General features: G+C 38.3%; 1 long non-coding RNA gene across 1 annotated transcript in view; it reads left to right on the forward strand.

Moving 5' to 3' along the window:
• The window catches only part of LOC139982810 (uncharacterized), a 91132-nt gene extending 76522 nt beyond the window's left edge, over positions 1-14610 (forward strand). Inside the window, exon 2 of the long non-coding RNA XR_011798362.1 lies at positions 13750-14610. This is a non-coding gene — a long non-coding RNA (uncharacterized lncRNA). The remainder of the gene's footprint in view (positions 1-13749) is intronic.

A 14610-nucleotide genomic window follows, 5' to 3' on the forward strand; every position in this document is an offset into this window, starting at 1 on the left:
CTACATATAGCTGCTTTCCCAGTTTCCCCCTCTAGCAACCCCCCCCCCTTTTGCCCCACATGATGGTTCCACATATGGGTGGAGCCTGTAAAAGTTGGACAAGGTAATTTTCTACACTGTTGTATTTGAGATTAAGCAGTTCACCAATTTGGAATGACATCAAAACTTTGAAAAGGTGAAAATAAGATGGTCAAAAACTAATATTAGACTGTTCATTAAATTCTCACACACATAATGGGGACCCTAATAGTTGGGAAAAAAAAAAAACATTCTACCTTACATTTAATATACATCACCTTAATCTATGCTGTTGGAAATGGTGAAAAAAAAAATTTCTCAAACAATAGGAGAAAGCCATATCAGTGTACATCCCTATTTTCTCTATAATATATCAAATTGTATGAATGTAGCACATGCAACAGCATATATATTCTGCTTAGGACTTTCCAATCATCCCCACCCCTCATTCCCACTCAACTAGTGGAATGACATCAAAACATTATTTATACATAATATCACATTATTAGGGCGTTTATGGAGGTCTGACCCTGTATACGGTACCTGATTCCATAGTAACCCACACCACTTGCCACATGCAATGATCTAAATAGAGTGATAGTGTACAAACTGTAATTTTCAGGACATATCAAACTTTACGTAGCAGGGAGAAAAGCAAATAGACGACCAATAGGGCAGCCAAGTCAATTGGACACCCCCCACCCCTCCCCGACCCTCCATCCCATTCAACAAGGATGAATACACATAAAATTCTATGCTTTCAAATATTTGATCCTAATGATAGCCCTAGAACCTACATATAGCTGCTTTCCCAGTTTCCCCCTCCAGCAACACCCCCCCCCCCTTTTGCCCCACATGATGGTTCCACATATGGGTGGAGCCTGTAAAAGTAGGACAAGGTTATTTTCTACACTGATGTATTTGAGATTAAGCAGTTCATCAATTTGGAATGACAACAAAACTTTGAAACGGTGGAAATAAGATGGTCAAAAATTAATATTAGACTGTTCATTAAATTTTCACACACATTGGGACCCTAATAGTAAAAAAAAAACCCTTTGACATTACATTTAATATACATCACCTTAATCTATGCTGTTGGAAATGGTAAAAAAAATCTTTCTCAAACAATAGGAGAAAGCCATAACAGTGTACATCCCTATTTTCTCTCTAATATATCAAATTGTATGAATGTAGCACATGCAACAGCATATATTCTGATATATTCCAATCATCCCCACCCCTCATTCCCACTCAACTAGTGGAATGACATCAAAACATTATTTATACATAATATCACAATATTAGGGCGTTATGGAGGTCTGACCCTGTATAGGGTACCTAATTCCATAGTAACCCACACCACTTGACGTATGCAATGAGCTAGATAGAGTAATAGTGTACAAACTGTTATTTTCAGGACATATCAAACTTTACGTAGCAGGGAGAAAAGCAAATAGACGACCAATAGGGCACGCAAGTCAATTGGACACCCCCCACCCCTCCCCGACCCTCCATCCCATTCAACAAAGATGAATACACATAAAATCCTATGCTTTCAAATATTTGATCCTAATGATAGCTCTAACCTACATATAGCTGCTTTCCCAGTTTCCCCCTCTAGCAACCCCCCCCCCCTTTTGCCCCACATGATGGTTCCACATATGGGTGGAGCCTGTAAAAGTTGGACAAGGTTATTTTCTACACTGATGTATTTGAGATTAAGCAGTTCACCAATTTGGAATGACATCGAAACTTTGAAACGGTGAAAATAAGATGGTCAAAAATTAATATTAGACTGTTCATTAAATTCTCACACACATTATGGGGACCCTAATAGTTGGGAAAAAAAAAAAACATTCTACTTTACATTTAATATACATCACCTTAATCTATGCTGTTGGAAATGGTAAAAAAAATCTTTCTCAAACAATAGGAGAAAACCATAACAGTGTACATCCCTATTTTCTCTATAATATATCAAATTGTATGAATGTAGCACATGCAATAGCATATATTCTGATCAGGGCTTTCCAATCATCCCCACCCCTCATTCCCACTCAACTAGTGGAATGACATCAAAACATTATTTATACATAATATCACAATATTAGGGCGTTATGGAGGTCTGACCCTGTATAGGGTACCTAATTCCATAGTAACCCACACCACTTGACATATGCAATGAGCTAGATAGAGTGATAGTGTACAAACTGTAATTTTCAGGACATATCAAACTTTACGTAGCAGGGAGAAAAGCAAATAGACGACCAATAGGGCAGCCAAGTCAACTGGACACCCCCCACCCCACCCCGACCCTCCATCCCATTCAACAAGGATGAATACACATAAAATCCTATGCTTTCAAATATTTGATCCTAATGATAGCCCTAGAACATACATATAGCTGCTTTCCCAGTTTCCCCCTCCAGCAACACCCCCCCCCCCTTTTGCCCCACATGATGGTTCCACATATGGGTGGAGCCTGTAAAAGTTGGACAAGGTTATTTTCTACACTGATGTATTTGAGATTAAGCAGTTCACCAATTTGGAATGACATCGAAACTTTGAAAAGGTGGAAATAAGATGGTCAAAAACTAATATTAGACTGTTCATTAAATTCTCACACACATTATGGGGACCCTAATAGTTGGGAAAAAAAAAAAACATTCTACTTTACATTTAATATACATCACCTTAATCTATGCTGTTGGAAATGGTGAAAAAAAAAATTTCTCAAACAATAGGAGAAAGCCATATCAGTGTACATCCCTATTTTCTCTATAATATATCAAATTGTATGAATGTAGCACATGCAACAGCATATATATTCTGATTAGGGCTTTCCAATCATCCCCACCCCTCATTCCCACTCAACTAGTGGAATGACATCAAAACATTATTTATACATAATATCACATTATTAGGGCGTTTATGGAGGTCTGACCCTGTATAGGGTACCTAATTCCATAGTAACCCACACCACTTGACATATGCAATGAGCTAGATAGAGTGATAGTGTACAAACTGTAATTTTCAGGACATATCAAACTTTACGTAGCAGGGAGAAAAGCAAATAGACGACCAATAGGGCAGCCAAGTCAACTGGACACCCCCCACCCCTCCCCGACCCTCCATCCCATTCAACAAGGATGAATACACATAAAATCCTATGCTTTCAAATATTTGATCCTAATGATAGCCCTAGAACATACATATAGCTGCTTTCCCAGTTTCCCCCTCCAGCAACACCCCCCCCCTTTTGCCCCACATGATGGTTCCACATATGGGTGGAGCCTGTAAAAGTTGGACAAGGTTATTTTCTACACTGATGTATTTGAGATTAAGCAGTTCACCAATTTGGAATGACATCGAAACTTTGAAAAGGTGGAAATAAGATGGTCAAACACTAATATTAGACTGTTCATTAAATTCTCACACACATTATGGGGACCCTAATAGTTGGGAAAAAAAAAACATTCTACTTTACATTTAATATACATCACCTTAATCTATGCTGTTGGAAATGGTGAAAAAAAAAATTTCTCAAACAATAGGAGAAAGCCATATCAGTGTACATCCCTATTTTCTCTATAATATATCAAATTGTATGAATGTAGCACATGCAACAGCATATATATTCTGATTAGGGCTTTCCAATCATCCCCACCCCTCATTCCCACTCAACTAGTGGAATGACATCAAAACATTATTTATACATAATATCACATTATTAGGGCGTTTATGGAGGTCTGACCCTGTATACGGTACCTGATTCCATAGTAACCCACACCACTTGCCACATGCAATGATCTAAATAGAGTGATAGTGTACAAACTGTAATTTTCAGGACATATCAAACTTTACGTAGCAGGGAGAAAAGCAAATAGACGACCAATAGGGCAGCCAAGTCAATTGGACACCCCCCACCCCTCCCCGACCCTCCATCCCATTCAACAAGGATGAATACACATAAAATTCTATGCTTTCAAATATTTGATCCTAATGATAGCCCTAGAACATACATATAGCTGCTTTCCCAGTTTCCCCCTCCAGCAACACCCCCCCCCCCCCTATTGCCCCACATGATGGTTCCACATATGGGTGGAGCCTGTAAAAGTTGGACAAGGTTATTTTCTACACTGATGTATTTGAGATTAAGCAGTTCATCAATTTGGAATGACAACAAAACTTTGAAACGGTGGAAATAAGATGGTCAAAAATTAATATTAGACTGTTCATTAAATTTTTACACACATTGGGACCCTAATAGTTTAAAAAAACCCTTTGACATTACATTTAATATACATCACCTTAATCTATGCTGTTGGAAATGGTAAAAAAAATCTTTCTCAAACAATAGGAGAAAGCCATAACAGTGTACATCCCTATTTTCTCTCTAATATATCAAATTGTATGAATGTAGCACATGCAACAGCATATATTCTGATTAGGGCTTTCCAATCATCCCCACCCCTCATTCCCACTCAACTAGTGGAATGACATCAAAACATTATTTATACATAATATCACAATATTAGGGCGTTATGGAGGTCTGACCCTGTATAGGGTACCTAATTCCATAGTAACCCACACCACTTGACATATGCAATGAGCTAGATAGAGTGATAGTGTACAAACTGTAATTTTCAAGACATATCAAACTTTACGTAGCAGGGAGAAAAGCAAATAGACGACCAAGAGGGCAGCCAAGTCAATTGGACCCCCCCTCCCCCCTCCCCGACCCTCCATCCCATTCAACAAGGATGAATACACATAAAATCCTATGCTTTCAAATATTTGATCCTAATGATAGCCCTAGAACGTACATATAGCTGCATCCCAGTTTCCCCCTCCAGCAACACCCCCCCCCCTTTTGCCCCACATGATGGTTCCACATATGGGTGGAGCCTGTAAAAGTTGGACAAGGTTATTTTCTACACTGATGTATTTGAGATTAAGCAGTTCATCAATTTGGAATGACATCAAAACTTTGAAACGGTGAAAATAAGATGGTCAAAAACTAATATTAGACTGTTCATTAAATTCTCACACACATTGGGACCATAATAGTACAAAAAAAAAAACCTTTGACATTACATTTAATATACATCACCTTAATCTATGCTGTTGTAAATGGTAAAAAAAAATCTTTCTCAAACAATAGGAGAAAGCCATAACAGTGTACATCCCTATTTTCTCTCTAATATATCAAATTGTATGAATGTAGCACATGCAACACCATATATTCTGATGAGGGCTTTCCAATCATCCCCACCCCTCATCCCCACTCAACTAGTGGAATGACATCAAAACATTATTTATACATAATATCACAATATTAGGGCGTTATGGAGGTCTGACCCTGTATAGGGTACCTAATTCCATAGTAACCCACACCACTTGACATATGCAATGAGCTAGATAGAGTGATAGTGTACAAACTGTAATTTTCAGGACATATCAAACTTTACGTAGCAGGGAGAAAAGCAAATAGACGACCAATAGGGCAGCCAAGTCAACTGGACACCCCCCACCCCTCCCCAACCCTCCATCCCATTCAACAAGGATGAATACACATAAAATCCTATGCTTTCAAATATTTGATCCTAATGATAGCTCTAACCTACATATAGCTGCTTTCCCAGTTTCCCCCTCTAGCAACCCCCCTCCCTTTTTGCCCCACATGATGGTTCCACATATGGGTGGAGCCTGTAAAAGTTGGACGAGGTAATTTTCTACACTGATGTATTTGAGATTAAGCAGTTCACCAATTTGGAATGACATCAAAATTTTGAAACGGTGAAAATAAGATGGTCAAAAATTAATATTAGACTGTTCATTAAATTCTCACACACATTGGGACCATAATAGTACAAAAAAAAACCCTTTGACATTACATTTAATATACATCACCTTAATCTATGCTGTTGGAAATGGTAAAAAAAATCTTTCTCAAACAATAGGAGAAAGCCATAACAGTGTACATCCCTATTTTCTCTCTAATATATCAAATTGTATGAATGTAGCACATGCAATAGCATATATTCTGATTAGGGCTTTCCAATCATCCCCACCCCTCATTCCCACTCAACTAGTGGAATGACATCAAAACATTATTTATACATAATATCACAATGTTAGGGCGTTATGGAGGTCTGACCCTGTATACGGTACCTGATTCCATAGTGACCCACACCACTTACCACATGCAATGAGCTAGATAGAGTGATAGTGTACAAACTGTAATTTTCAGGACATATCAAACTTTACGTAGCAGGTAGAAAAGCAAATAGACGACCAAGAGGGCACGCAAGTCACTTGGACCCCCCCCAACCCTCCTCGACCCTCCATCCCATTCAACAAGGATGAATACACATAAAATCCTATGCTTTCAAATATTTGATCCTAATGATAGCCCTAGAACCTACATATAGCTGCTTTCCCAGTTTCCCCCTCCAGCAACACCCCCCCCCCTTTTGCCCCACATGATGGTTCCACATATGGGTGGAGCCTGTAAAAGTTGGACAAGGCTATTTTCTACACTGATGTATTTGAGATTAAGCAGTTCATCAATTTGGAATGACAACAAAACTTTGAAACGGTGGAAATAAGATGGTAAAAAATTAATATTAGACTGTTCATTAAATTCTCACACACATTATGGGGACCCTAATAGTTGGGGAAAAAAAAAACATTCTACTTTACATTCAATATACATCACCTTAATCTATGCTGTTGGAAATGGTGAAAAAAAAATTTCTCAAACAATAGGAGAAAGCCATAACAGTGTACATCCCTATTTTCTCTATAATATATCAAATTGTATGAATGTAGCACATGCAACAGCATATATATTCTGATTAGGGCTTTCCAATCATCCCCACCCCTCATTCCCACTCAACTAGTGGAATGACATCAAAACATTATTTATACATAATATCACATTATTAGGGCGTTATGGAGGTCTGACCCTGTATACGGTACCTGATTCCATAGTAACCCACACCACTTGCCACATGCAATAATCTAAATAGATTGATAGTGTACAAACTGTAATTTTCAAGACATATCAAACTTTACGTAGCAGGTAGAAAAGCAAATAGACGACCAAGAGGGCACGCAAGTCACTTGGGCCCCCCCACCCCTCCCCGACCCTCCATCCCATTCAACAAGGATGAATACACATAAAATGCTTTCTAATATTTGATCCTAATGATAGCTCTAACCTACATATAGCTGCTTTCCCAGTTTCCCCCTCTAGCAACCCCCCCCCCCCCTTTTGCCCCACATGATGGTTCCACATATGGGTGGAGCCTGTAAAAGTTGGACAAGGTAATTTTCTACACTGTTGTATTTGAGATTAAGCAGTTCACCAATTTGGGATGGCATGGAAACCTTGAAATGGTGGAAATAAGATGGTCAAAAATTAATATTAGACTGTTCATTAAATTCTCACACACATTATGGGGACCCTAATAGTTGGAAAACAAACCTTCTACTTTACATTTAATATACATCACCTTAATCTATGCTGTTGGAAATGGTAAAAAAATCTTTCTCAAACAATAGGAGAAAACCATAACAGCCGTGTACATCCCTATTTTCTCTCTAATATATCAAATTGTATGAATGCAGCACATGCAACAGCATATATATTCTGATTAGGGCTTTCCAATCATCCCCACCCCTCATTCCCACTCAACTAGTGGAATGACATCAAAACATTATTTATACATAATATCACAATGTAAGGGCGTTATGGAGGTCTGACCCTGTATACGGTACCTGATTCCATAGTAACCCACACCACTTGCCACATGCAATGAGCTAGATAGTGTGATAGTGTACAAACTGTAATTTTCAAGACATATCAAACTTTACGTAGCAGGTAGAAAAGCAAATAGACGACCAAGAGGGCATGCAAGTCACTTGGACCCCCCCCCCCCAACCCTCCTCGACCCTCCATCCCATTCAACAAGGATGAATACACATAAAATCCTATGCTTTCAAATATTTGATCCTAATGATAGCCCTAGAACCTACATATAGCTGCTTTCCCAGTTTCCCCCTCCAGCAACACCCCCCCCCCTTTTGCCCCACATGATGGTTCCACATATGGGTGGAGCCTGTAAAAGTTGGACAAGGCTATTTTCTACACTGATGTATTTGAGATTAAGCAGTTCATCAATTTGGAATGACAACAAAACTTTGAAACGGTGGAAATAAGATGGTAAAAAATTAATATTAGACTGTTCATTAAATTCTCACACACATTATGGGGACCCTAATAGTTGGGAAAAAAAAAACATTCTACTTTACATTCAATATACATCACCTTAATCTATGCTGTTGGAAATGGTGAAAAAAAAATTTCTCAAACAATAGGAGAAAGCCATAACAGTGTACATCCCTATTTTTTCTATAATATATCAAATTGTATGAATGTAGCACATGCAACAGCATATATATTCTGATTAGGGCTTTCCAATCATCCCCACCCCTCATTCCCACTCAACTAGTGGAATGACATCAAAACATTATTTATACATAATATCACATTATTAGGGCGTTATGGAGGTCTGACCCTGTATACGGTACCTGATTCCATAGTAACCCACACCACTTGCCACATGCAATAATCTAAATAGAGTGATAGTGTACAAACTGTAATTTTCAAGACATATCAAACTTTACGTAGCAGGTAGAAAAGCAAATAGACGACCAAGAGGGCACGCAAGTCACTTGGGCCCCCCCCCACCCCTCCCCGACCCTCCATCCCATTCAACAAGGATGAATACACATAAAATGCTTTCAAATATTTGATCCTAATGATAGCTCTAACCTACATATAGCTGCTTTCCCAGTTTCCCCCTCTAGCAACCCCCCCCCCCTTTTGCCCCACATGATGGTTCCACATATGGGTGGAGCCTGTAAAAGTTGGACAAGGTAATTTTCTACACTGTTGTATTTGAGATTAAGCAGTTCACCAATTTGGGATGGCATGGAAACCTTGAAACGGTGAAAATAAGATGGTCAAAAATTAATATTAGACTGTTCATTAAATTCTCACACACATTATGGGGACCCTAATAGTTGGAAAACAAACCTTCTACTTTACATTTAATATACATCACCTTAATCTATGCTGTTGGAAATGGTAAAAAAATCTTTCTCAAACAATAGGAGAAAACCATAACAGCTGTGTACATCCCTATTTTCTCTCTAATATATCAAATTGTATGAATGCAGCACATGCAACAGCATATATATTCTGATTAGGGCTTTCCAATCATCCCCACCCCTCATTCCCACTCAACTAGTGGAATGACATCAAAACATTATTTATACATAATATCACAATATTAGGGCGTTATGGAGGTCTGACCCTGTATACGGTACCTGATTCCATAGTGACCCACACCACTTGCCACATGCAATGAGCTAGATAGTGTGATAGTGTACAAACTGTAATTTTCAAGACATATCAAACTTTACGTAGCAGGTAGAAAAGCAAATAGACGACCAAGAGGGCACGCAAGTCACTTGGACCCCCCCCACCCCGCCTCGACCCTCCATCCCATTCAACAAGGATGAATACACATAAAATCCTATGCTTTCAAATATTTGATCCTAATGATAGCTCTAACCTACATATAGCTGCTTTCCCAGTTCCCCCCTCCAGCAACCCCCCCCCCCGCCTTCTGCCCCACATGATGGTTCCACATATGTGTGGAGCCTGTAAATGTTGGACAAGGTAATTTTCTACACTGATGTATTTGAGATTAAGCAGTTCACCAATTTGGAATGACATCAAAACTTTGAAACGGTGAAAATAAGATGGTCAAAAATTAATATTAGACTGTTCATTAAATTCTCACACACATTATGGGGACCCTAATAGTAAAAAAAAAAAACCTTTGACATTACATTTAATATACATCACCTTAATCTATGCTGTTGGAAATGGTAAAAAAAAAAATCTCAAACAATAGGAGAAAGCCATATCAGTGTACATCCCTATTTTCTCTCTAATATATCAAATTGTATGAATGTAGCACATGCAATAGCATATATTCTGATTAGGGCTTTCCAATCATCCCCACCCCTCATTCCCACTCAACTAGTGGAATGACATCAAAACATTATTTATACATGTATAATATCACAATATTAGGGCGTTATGGAGGTCTGACCCTGTATACGGTACCTAATTCCATAGTAACCCACACCACTTGACATATGCAATGAGCTAGATAGAGTGATAGTGTACAAACTGTAATTTTCAGGACATATCAAACTTTACGTAGCAGGGAGAAAAGCAAATAGACGACCAAGAGGGCAGCCAAGTCAATTGGACCCCCCCACCCCTCCCCGACCCTCCATCCGATTCAACAAGGATGAATACACATAAAATCCTATGCTTTCAAATATTTGATCCTAATGATAGCCCTAGAACATACATATAGCTGCTTTCCCAGTTTCCCCCTCCAGCAACACCCCCCCCCCCTTTTGCCCCACATGATGGTTCCACATATGGGTGGAGCCTGTAAAAGTTGGACAAGGCTATTTTCTACACTGATGTATTTGAGATTAAGCAGTTCATCAATTTGGAATGACAACAAAACTTTGAAACGGTGGAAATAAGATGGTCAAAAATTAATATTAGACTGCTCATTAAATTCTCACACACATTATGGGGACCCTAATAGTTGGAAAAAAAAACCTTTGACATTACTTTTAATATACATCACCTTAATCTATGCTGTTGGAAATGGTGAAAAAAAAAAATCTCAAACAATAGGAGAAAGCCATATCAGTGTACATCCCTATTTTCTCTCTAATATATCAAATTGTATGAATACAGCACATGCAACAGCATATATATTCTGATTAGGGCTTTCCAGTCATCCCCACCCCTCATTCCCACTCAACTAGTGGAATGACATCAAAACATTATTTATACATAATATCACATTATTAGGGCGTTATGGAGGTCTGACCCTGTATAGGGTACCTGATTCCATAGTAACCCACACCACTTGCCACATGCAATGATCTAAATAGAGTGATAGTGTTCAAACTGTAATTTTCAGGACATATCAAACTTTACGTAGCAGGGAGAAAAGCAAATAGACGACCAAGAGGGCACGCAAGTCAATTGGACCCCCCTCCCCCCTCCCCGACCCTCCATCCCGTTCAACAAGGATGAATACACATAAAATCCTATGCTTTCAAATATTTGATCCTAATGATAGCCCTAGAACATACATATAGCTGCTTTCCCAGTTTCCCCCTCCAGCAACACCCCCCCCCTTTTGCCCCACATGATGGTTCCACATATGGGTGGAGCCTGTAAAAGTTGGACAAGGTTATTTTCTACGTGATGTATTTGAGATTAAGCAGTTCATCAATTTGGAATGACAACAAAACTTTGAAACGGTGGAAATAAGATGGTCAAAAATTAATATTAGACTGTTCATTAAATTCTCACACACATTGGGACCATAATAGTAAAAAAAAAAAACCTTTGACATTACATTTAATATACATCACCGTAATCTATGCTGTTGGAAATGGTAAAAAAAATCTTTCTCAAACAATAGGAGAAAGCCATAACAGTGTACATCCCTATTTTCTCTCTAATATATCAAATTGTATGAATGTAGCACATGCAATAGCATATATTCTGATTAGGGCTTTCCAATCATCCCCACCCCTCATTCCCACTCAACTAGTGGAATGACATCAAAACATTATTTATACATAATATCACAATGTTAGGGCGTTATGGAGGTCTGACCCTGTATACGGTACCTGATTCCATAGTGACCCACACCACTTGCCACATGCAATGAGCTAGATAGTGTGATAGTGTACAAACTGTAATTTTCAAGACATATCAAACTTTACGTAGCAGGTAGAAAAGCAAATAGACGACCAAGAGGGCACGCAAGTCACTTGGACCCCCCCCCAACCCTCCTCGACCCTCCATCCCATTCAACAAGGATGAATACACATAAAATCCTATGCTTTCAAATATTTGATCCTAATGATAGCTCTCACCTACATATAGCTGCTTTCCCAGTTTCCCCCTCCAGCAACCCCCCCCCCTTTTGCCCTACATGATGGTTCCACATGTGGGTGGAGCCTGTAAAAGTTGGACAAGGAAATTTTATACACTGATGTATTTGAGATTAAGCAGTTCACCAATTTGGAATGACATCAAAACTTTGAAACGGTGAAAATAAGATGGTCAAAAATTAATATTAGACTGTTCATTAAATTCTCACACACATTATGGGGACCCTAATAGTTGGAAAAAAAACCTTCGACATTACATTTAATATACATCACCTTAATCTATGCTGTTGGAAATGGTAAAATAAATCTTTCTCAAACAATAGGAAAAAGCCATAACAGTGTACATCCCTATTTTCTCTATAATATATCAAATTGTATGAATGTAGCACATGCAACAGCATATATTCTGATTAGGGCTTTCCAATCATCCCCACCCCTCATTTCCGCTCAATTAGTGGAATGACATCAAAACATTATTTATACATAATATCACAATATTAGGACGTTATGGAGGTCTGACCCTGTATACGGTACCTGATTCCATAGTAACCCGCACCACTTGCCACATGCAATGAGCTAGATAGTGTGATAGTGTTCAAACTGTAATTTTCAAGACATATCAAACTTTACGTAGCACGGAGAAAAGCAAATAGACGACCAAGAGGGCAGCCAAGTCAATTGGACCCCCCCCACCCCTCCCCGACCCTCCATCCCATTCAACAAAGATGAATACACATAAAATCCTATGCTTTGAAATATTTGATCCTAATGATAGCTCTAACCTACATATAGCTGCTTTCCCAGTTTCCCCCTCCAGGAACCCCCCCCCCAACTTCTGCCCCACATGATGGTTCCACATATGGGTGGACCCTGTAAATGTTGGACAAGGTAATTTTCTACACTGATGTATTTGAGATTAAGCAGTTCACCAATTTGGAATGACATCAAAACTTTGAAACGGTGAAAATAAGATGGTCAAAAATTAATATTAGACTGTTCATTAAATTCTCACACACATTTAGGGACCCTAATAGTTGAAAAAAAAAAAACCTTTGACATTACATTTAATATACATCACCTTAATCTATGCTGTTGGAAATGGTGAAAAAAAATTCTTTCTCGAACAATAGGAGAAAGCCATAACAGTGTACATCCCTATTTTCTCTATAATATATCAGATTGTATGACTTTTGTACACTGTCGTGCTGGAGATGGTTGGGAAAGTGACATAGGAGCCCTATTTAGACCATTTTATGTAGCAAATGCTACATTTCTGTAGTTTGATATGTCTTTGAAACTACAGATTGTACACTGTTTTGAAGTTCATTGCATGGGGCAGGTGGAATGGGCCCATGGGGAATCAGGTACTTCATACTTTGAGTACTTTATTCAGGGTTTGACATTTCATAATGGCCTAATATTCCAATGTTATGTCTATTTAATGCTTTGATGTCATTCCACTTGTTGATTGGAAATGGGGGATAAGGTGACTTGACCACCCAATTAAGCTATATGCTGTTGCATATGCTAGATCTATAAAGTTTGGCATGCCTTGGAAAGTACACTACCTTTTAACCTTTTCCCCTATTCTTTGTCAAATATTTTATCATATTCTCACATAGATATTGTTTTTCTGCTCTCTTACAGACAAGGGCTGGCTGGCTGGCACAGTACTATCATATAAATGCTCAAGTTGGTATATCAAGGCTGCTTGGTTCCATATTATATAATGTTGTGTTGGGACCTCCGGATATGCAATAAACATGTTCTTGGATTTTGTCAGCTGGGTTGGTTTCAAGCAAACAATTCTTGCATAGTGGATATGTCAGCACTATAGCAACAGATCATACTGATTGGTGAAGTTCAGCTCTATGCACAATATTCATTTCAGAGAATCTTTGTTTCTTGTGTTCAGTTCTTTGATTATCATACATTTTGGAGACCATTGAGCACATTGTATTATATCACCATGCATTGATCTTGATATTATATTGATGAGTTATTTATTAAACTGAGATGGTATGTGTTTGAGGAGTTTTAATACTAAAGAATATATTATGATGCAAGAGAAAGGCATAATTAGAAAATTTACAAAACATTTGTGAACATCATGCTTTGTCAATGTGACAGGAAGATTAGCTATGATGAAATATAATATATACCATACCATATTATACCAGTGAAAATTATACTTTTTTAAAGATAAAGTGATGTACTGTTGATATTTGTCTTGAAACAGTTCCATATGTATGGACAAATCTGTTGCAATGTAGATACATAGGGTGCAACATATGACAAGAATTGAATAAAATTCTACTCTACTCTACTTCCTCTACAATATCTGTAATATCCTCTCTATGTTTCCACACAGTTGTATAAAAGTTCTTCTTTGGGTTTTTTTTGTGCTACTATTTTACAGGGCACGAAGGGTGTTGTTTTGGCTGTGTTTTTTCCAAGGAGGAAGGTGGATTACCCCCCTCCCCCCTGGTTCCCCACCTTCACCTTATG

The sequence above is a fragment of the Apostichopus japonicus genome, chromosome 16 (assembly GCF_037975245.1).
Source record: "Apostichopus japonicus isolate 1M-3 chromosome 16, ASM3797524v1, whole genome shotgun sequence".
NCBI classification, from domain to species: domain Eukaryota; kingdom Metazoa; phylum Echinodermata; class Holothuroidea; order Aspidochirotida; family Stichopodidae; genus Apostichopus; species Apostichopus japonicus.